The sequence below is a fragment of the Nannospalax galili genome, unplaced genomic scaffold, assembly GCF_000622305.1.
Source record: "Nannospalax galili isolate Female #2095 unplaced genomic scaffold, S.galili_v1.0 scaffold1191, whole genome shotgun sequence".
NCBI lineage: Eukaryota > Metazoa > Chordata > Mammalia > Rodentia > Spalacidae > Nannospalax > Nannospalax galili.
The window spans coordinates 469,950-478,150 of NW_008330570.1; positions in this window are offsets into that span (position 1 = coordinate 469,950).

Sequence of the window (8,201 nt, forward strand, 5' to 3'; positions counted from 1 at the left end):
AAGGTACTGTTAACTACTGTACAACTCGACTTCATAATGGTGCTTACAAACAGCGAGATGAGTAGAAACATCAGCTTCCACCTGGCCTTCTGTGCAAAGGGTTTCAGCCCAGGATGGGGAGGGGGAGTCAGCTCATGGTCTGGGGTAGGGTATTTCCCCCCCCCTTGGTTTTTAACAAACTGAAGGAGGAGAATTGGGGAGCTACATCTCCCACTTCTCCCTGCCAAAATAAAAGGGGGCCAGCTGAGGCAGTCAGGACCTGAGGAGCTGAGCATGGAATTCATCCAGACTTATGCAATAACCTTTGAATATTCTCTAAAACAACTCCCTCAGCAAAGTGGCAGGTGTAAGGAGACTTTGTCCCTGATTTTTTGATTTCTCAGCCAAATTGAGCGCTCCTTGTAGGATCAGAAATAATCCAGAGTGAGGGCAAGTGACCGTCAGAAACCCTACCTGGAGCAAATAAAAAAACATACAAAGCGTACTGGTGCTCTCTGTCTAAGTTACCTTTTGTGTGTTCTTTTATGAGGCCCCCACCATGCCCTCTGTGCACAAGGCAGCTCCGGGCCCTGGAATGTGATGTTTTTGGTCATCTCCAAAGGCTGCAGTTTTATACTGGGAGGCTGATGACACCTTTATTATAATTATTCTTATGGTTCTGGTTATAATTGTTTTAAGATTTTCTTTAAGAAAACAAAAACCCAACACCCTTCCCTTTAGGTTTCAAACCAAGGTGCAGGGAGCAGGTGCTTCTAAGGGGCAGTGGCTCTGGTGCCCTGGCTACTACCCCTCGGGCCAGGTGGGCCACTGGGCAGTGCAGCAACAAGCTAGGCAGCCAGGGAGTTCCAAGGCCTGCCCTCCGGGCTGCTCACTCTTCTCTTCTTCTTCCCCTCCTCGTGAGTCCGGTGTGTCAGGGCTGGAGGGAGGCCCAGGCAGCCTCTCTCCTTGTGTGTGTGGTTGGAGTGGTGTGTGTCTCTTTTCTAGTGTTTGGTCTGATAGCTGTGCTCTTCTCTTGAGTCAGCAGCACCTGGGGCCCATGTGCTCGCACTTTGTTCACTTCCTACCTAGGGCAGGCAGCCTGGCCTTGGTAGTGGAAAGGGAAGGCGTTGTTGGCTCCAAGGTGAGGGCCCAATGGGCAGAGCTTGCCTGGATGGATGGGGTGTAGATATATGGCATATAGAGATATATATTTTATAATGGGAGGGGGGGCAGCACCTCCTGGGACCAGCAGAACTGGGAGGTGTGCTGTCAAGCACATGGTCCCAAGACCGCATCCCTAGAAAGATGGGGCCTATTGTGATAGGCACTATATAAATACATAGATAGGGTCATGTATAAGAAATATACGTAGTGGGGGTGTGGGGAGCAGGCTCTTTGCTGAGCCTAGGTCCCTGCTGCAGACCCCACATCAGTCAGTCAGACTCACACATGCACAGGAGCCTATTTCTGTTTGGATGCATACCGGGTGCACTAACACACCAGGGATCCAGCACGCTTCTCCCCAGGATCAGGACTCCAGAGTCAGCCCATGCAGCTCTTGACCTCTGTTGCCCTGATTGCAGGTAGATTCCATCCCAGAAGTTGCTAGGTGCTGAAGGCAAGAAAAGGAGGAGGTTTGATCCAAGCAGGTGCTTCCTCTAGCAGGTCTGTGTTCTATCCCTTTTGCCCCTGGTGATTTCAAAGATTCTTCTGTTAGCAACCTGTGATACTGACCTGCAACTCTAGGCACCAGTCAAGTGAGCCCTCAGCTCCCCCTACCTATTCTCCCCAGCCAAAATCACATTGAAATCTGTTCTGGTCACAGGGCTTCCATTAGGAAAAGAAACAAAGCTGAAAAAATGGGACAGTGAACCTCACTTTTGGAGTAATGCAAATTAGTAATTAGTGACAAAACTAAACCAAGACTTTGACTCCCTTGCTCACTGCTCAGGAGTAATTTCAGCTGGTGGCTTGCCACTCCTTGGGGTATGTCATCCTGCCCCCCCTCCCCCTCTGCTCATGGCCTCTGGATAGTTTTTAGGGTTGCTCCTAGTTCTCCCAGCCATGAGCAGGTGATGACTGTGGGGCTGGAGCAGCTAGGAGAGGGGGACACCTGTCTCTCACTGGAGTCTCTATGCTAAATGTGTTGTCCTTCCTTGCTACAGCAGGGCTCCATTCTGACCTGGAGTCCACCAGCACCATGCAGGGGGGCTGGGGGGAGGAGGGCTGCCTTAGGCAGTCCAAGGTGCTCCCTCCCCCGCTGGCCAAAGCCAAGGTCTTCCCAGCTCCCAGTGTCAGGACAGTCTTCAAGGCCTTCCTCTTCCAGTGCCTCTGGCTACTGCTTATGTGAAGAAGCTACCCTTTCCTATTGGCCCAGCTCCACCTTAGCTGGGCCTGGTGCTCCCCAACCTGGGGGTTTTACCAGGGCTCAGGGAGAGCCTCAGTGACTGAGGATGTGGCTTGCAAGGAACTAGCCTTGTCTGGCCAGCTTGCTCCTAGGAGTTTGCTAAATATAGAGGCTTCCAGGTACTTGGCTGACCAGTAGTGACCTGACAAGGCCCGGGAATGGCCAACTCATGGGTATTGGGCCTGGTACAGGAACAGGCCTTTCTCACCAGCGTTCCTTCCAGCTCATTGTGGGCTTGGCCTTGCTATAGAACTTGGTTGTACTCAGGTACCAGTCAGGTCAGCCCCTGACCGCCCCCCCCCGACCTCTTATTTGGGGGACTTTGACATGTGCCAATTTGGCCAAGCTGGGGTTCCCTTCACCTCTACCCCAAGGGGGCTTCCAGTGTCAGCTCCAAAGGGGAGCTACCTGTGATACTGACCTGGGTTGCTAATGGCAATTGAGTGTGGTTGAGGGAGTTTGGGCACAGCATCTAAGAGCTTGCTATAGATGAGCAGAGGTGGGAGGATCCCCAAAGGATCCCTATGGAGTTTCCTTTCCAAAGAATAGGCTTGATTTTCCCCTGGGGACTGAGAGTGGTAGCCTCCCCACTTCAGGTGCCATGTGAAGCCCTGTGCCAAAGATCCTTGGCCCTTGCCTGGGGAGGCAGCAGTGCTAGCATCAGGGTCTTGGAACCAAGGTTTCCCACGGAGGCACACATGCCAGCAAGGCCCCAAGCTGGTCCTACCTCCTCCCCCGGGACCCAGTAAGCCTGGGAACCTTCAATAGGCTGTTTCTCTGATGTTGGCTACCCTACAAGAAAGCAAACGTCCCAACAGCCTCCGATCTTGCTTTTGCAGCAGGGCTGGGTGTGGTGGCAGGTGGAATTATCCTTGTGGCTTTTGCCAAGTGACTAGACTGGGGAGGCAGAAGCAGCAGGTGGGAAAGCAGGCTAGCACTGAAGGAGTACCCCAGCAGCCCCCAGGCAGGGCTTCTCTGGAGGTTTGTGATCCGTACTCTGTCTCTAGTTAGTGTGTGGAATCTGGTACAGGAGTGAGAGTTCAGCTGTGCTCTTTGGGGGTGCTTGTCCTTATGGGAAGACTACTTGTTGGTTTCTATAGTTTTTATTACAAAGAATATAGAGTAGAAGTGAATTAAGGCACCTGTCATTCAGCTGGGTGCGAAGTCGCAGTGGCACTAGCGTCTTCTGGAATTGTCACTTTGTAGGAGCTAGGGCTTTGGGAACCACTCTGCCGATTTCTAGGCAGACCTGTTTTGATCCCGGAGGTCAGTGATGTGAGTTTGGTACCTACCTGCTCCCGTTGTTTGTGATCAGATGATGGTGTTGAGTTGTCTCACTTGGCAGGGAGAGGCTGAAGTCTCTCCCTCCCCTTATGATGGTAAAATTATGGCTGAGGGATGGACTGGAGCTAGAGTGGCCCTTATGGCCATTGCCTACCCAGTCAGCATCACAAGGGGTGTACAGTGCTAGGGGTCAGATAACCAACAAGAAAAGGGCTCAGGTAGATAAGCACCTCTGTTCCAGCATGAGATTGTGCATCTTTATATTTTGGTAAAGTAAAGGTCTTTGAGTAGTGAGGACTTTATACTTGTGGGCTTCCAAGACCTGGCTAAGGTGGACCTTTGGTTAGAGATGTGCCTCTAACCTTGGGTACTGGGAAAAATGAGATGGCCAAGAGGCAGAAGGATAGAAGGCCTTTTGCTAGCAGACACTTGCCAACTTCCCCAGAGGACCCCTGAAACTCCAGTAACAGGACTCCCCCTTGGGATGAGCTCCCTTTGAGAGTGCAGAGTGACATCACCCCCTCAACTCACCTAGCAGTCTCCAGCCTGCACCTGAGACATGAGCAGTGGTCAACAGTCTCACCGAGTCCCATTTTATTCTACAGACCGATTTGATTTCCTAGCCCTAGAATTCAATGACAACAAAAAACAAAAACTGAAATTCCTTAGAATATGCAGAGGGAGGAGGTGACTCAACAAGGTGCTAAAACATTTTATTAAAAATATATATTGTTAAATTAAGTCTGCTGTCTGGACAATGACTGTTTTGTTTTGTTTTCTTGTAGTGGAGTTTAAAAGAGACTATTATTTTACTCTGATATATTATTATTAAAAAGGCATTTTAACTTTGTACTTGAAAACTAAGTGAGCGATATCACGTGTTTTAGCTGAGGCATCGAAGTAGCGGGTGCTTACTTATTTGTGGGAAATCATGTATTCATACTGAAGAATAAAACTCCGTAGCTGATTTGGTAATAACTTTTACTGTTACAGACAATTTTGCTTTGACCCCGGTGGCAGAGCACTTTCACTCCACATTCCACGCAGCTAAATGCAGGACTTTCCAGAATCTTCTCTCCCTCAGCCCTCTTTGAGTTCCTCCTTTTTTTTTTTCCTGTTCTTTTTGTTTGTTTGTTTTTCCTGGTTCCAGCATCCTTCTACCACTGTACTGTTTTTTTAGGGTCGCTTCTCTATTTATTGACAATAATAATGTACATTTCACAGTCTGGTTCTGGGACAGCCAGGAAGGGTGCGTGGGAGGCTGCAGAGGGCCTGCCGCACTGCCTGGCGTTCTGTTGTATCTCTGTGTGCGTGATGCTCGTGACATAGCTGTTTATGAAATAATTAAAGAGGTCAATGCGTACAGCAGATGTAGAGAGTCTGTCGGTTCGGCTTTCATCACCTTTTTTTTTTTTTTTTTTTTTTTTTTTTTTTTTTTTTTTAAATTTTTTTTTTTTTTTTTTTTTTTTGAAACGGGTTCCCTTTGGTACTCACATTCGGAAACTTGGTGGGAAGGCTGTGTGGGTGCCCAGAAGAATATAATAAAGCTCCTTTCTGATGTACTTGTGCTGGAGAACACTTGAATAAATGGACTGTTTTTGTGCAAAAAGAAAAACGGAAAAAAGCTCCGTCATAATGTCCTTTTGTTTTGCGTCTCCTTTTCTCTGACATGACAACTCAAAGTCCTCCAGAGGACTGAAAAGTGGGGTGGTGCTAGTCCAGATAATGTGGGGGACCTCCTTTTAAAATATCAGCTTTTGTGGATGTTAACTAGGGTTTGGGACCCAACGGCACAGAGAGTTTGGCTCAAGTTCAAAGATAAATTAGACTGTGAGGAGGTTTCCTGGAAAGCCCCCTGGGCCCTGGGAGAACAACAGATGTTTTGAGATCAGAGCTGGGAGGAGAACCCCATCCTGTCTCATCAAGGCTACTGCGCCCCTCAGTGGGATTTTGTCAACAGGCCAGAGTCCAGAGGGAAGCCCAGGAGAGAGACAGCTTGGACTTGGGGTGGGAGAGAACCTGGAAGAAGCCAAAGTTTGAAGGAGGTGTTTGCAAACACTGACAAGTGACTCAAGGGCAGAGACTGGGCCAGGCATCAGTGAGTAAGGTCAGCAGGAGACAGAATACTGGCCCACAGTGTAGGGGGCACCTGACGGGCAGAAAGATGCCGATATCAGGAGTACTGCTGGTCTTCAGCCCCAAGTTGGTCCCTCTGACTGCCTGGCCTTCCTAAGAACTGTCTGTCCTGCAGGTGGCAGGGCCTTGTGACCTGCAGAACTACCCACATGCGATCCCTTGTCTCTACCCATGAAGAGGGACTGTCAGTGACTATTCCTACACATCTTTGCTTCAGGACCGTGAGCACTAAGTGCCCAGCAGGCTTGGCCAGGGTCTCTGCTCCAAAGGAGGGTTGCTCAGGCCTGTACCTCTTTGTTGGGGGTTAAGATAACAGAGATACTGTGTGGGAACATTTGAACAAATGGAGAAAAAGGCCAGCTAAGCTGGAAGTTTTTTCATGGGCACTCCCCCCCCCTTTTTTTTCTTTCACAAAGTTGTAAATGTGTATTTGACTTTTACCTTACTTTTTTCTTGATATTTTTCATTGTCGATGTAGAATCTTATTTCAAATGGCTGCATGACACTTTCTTATTGAATGTTTGTTTATATACATATTTTATTTTCGCTATAAATAGAGCTTCAATAAACATCTTTATGTTTTGGCTTCTCCCCTTTTTGTATTTTTTTCTTTTAAAATAGGTTCCTAGAAATGAAACCAACTGGAGCAAATGATAATGGGCATTTTGGTCAGTGGCTGACATCTACCTGATTCCTTTCAAAAGGTCAACAGACATGCAGCATGATTCAGCTCTGAGAGTCTGTCCAGAAACAAACTGGGGACTTAGTTTTATCAGTTCAGAAACATGTCTCAATCTGTTTTCTGTAGCTGTCACCAGGGGCTGAGTAACTCACAAAGGAAAGAAGTTTCTTTAACTTACTGTTCTGGCAGCTGGAAGTCCAAGTCCAGGGCCTCGTGCTGTCACTACAGCCACAGGTAGAAGAGAGAGGCAGTGTGGACTTGCTCCATATGAAATCCTCTCTGGCAGAAATGCCCATGCTTATGCATGGAGGCCAGAGGAAGACACCAAGTATCCTGCTCTGTCACTCTTACTCCCTTGAGCCAACATCTGTCACTGATCCTGGAGCCATGCTGGCAACCAGCAAACTGGAACAATCCTCAGTCTCCACCCTGCCCCCCAACATTTACACAGCACTGGAGTTACAAGTATATACCATACCCAGACTTTTACATGGGTTTTGGGAATTTGAACTTGGGACCTTATGCTTGCATAGCAAGCACACTGTCTTACCCACTGAGCCATCTTCCCAGCCCAAGATTTCTATTATTTTTGAGATGCTAGATACTAAGAAGCAATGTCATCTTGTCATGAGTTTGGCAAATCAGCTTACCTGAAGAACCTCCATGACTGGCTTCAAGGTTCAGGAGAGGTGGGATGGCAAGGAGAGGAGGGAGAAATGGGTGCTGACACCCTTAGTTCTGAAAGCTGTGCCTGAGTGCCCAAGGCCATCCAACCTAGGGTTATTATGGAGAGCTTATTCAAGGCGGGGAGCTACAGGGCCATTTGGTTAGTAAGAACCATCAGTGAGGAGCTGGAGAGATGGCTCAGCAGTTACAAGCACTTGCAAAACTTGTAGAGGACCCTGATTATGTTCCCAGCACCCACATGACAGCTCATGACCACCTGTAACTCCAGTTCAAGGGAATTTGACAGTCTTTTTCTGGCCTCCTTGGATACCAGGCATGTCCATGGTATACATACATCTATGCAAGCACTCACACATATTAATAAATCTTTGGGAAAAAAAAAAAAGAAGTAGAGGCTGGGGAGATGGTTCAGCAGTTAAGACAACCATCTGAAACCAGTTCTAGGGGATCTGATACTCTCTTCTGATTTCTGTGGGCAGATCTTTCGAGGCTAGCCTGGTCTACTTAGTGAGTTCCAGGCCAGCAAGTTCTACATTGTGAAACTCTGTCTCAACAAAATAACAACAAAACACTGGTGGTACTTAAGTGGCATGAAAGCCGTGGGGCTTGTCCTTGGTCTCTTTTCTGCCCCTTCCTACTCCCACTCCCCAGCTAATGGTTCTGGCCTCTCATCTCTAAGCAAATCCCCAGCTCAGCCCCTTCTGCTGCAGCATTTTTGTTGTTGTTGTCTTTTTGAGACAGGGTCTCCCTGCAGCCTCGGCTGGCCTGGAACTCACTATGTAGACCAGGCTGGCCTTGAACTCAAAGAGATCAGCCTGCCTCTGCCTCCCTAGTGCTGGGCTTAAAGGCGTGTGCCACCATGCCCAGCTTCTAGCTGCAGCTTTAACCCAAGTTCTACCATCCCTCCCTTAACTATTCTCTGTCCCCATCGGCTCATGATGCTCTCCTTTCTGTTCCTGTCCCTTCCTGTCTGCCAGCTCTTTGAGAAACCCGTCAGTTGTGTGATCTTATAATAAGCACAAACCC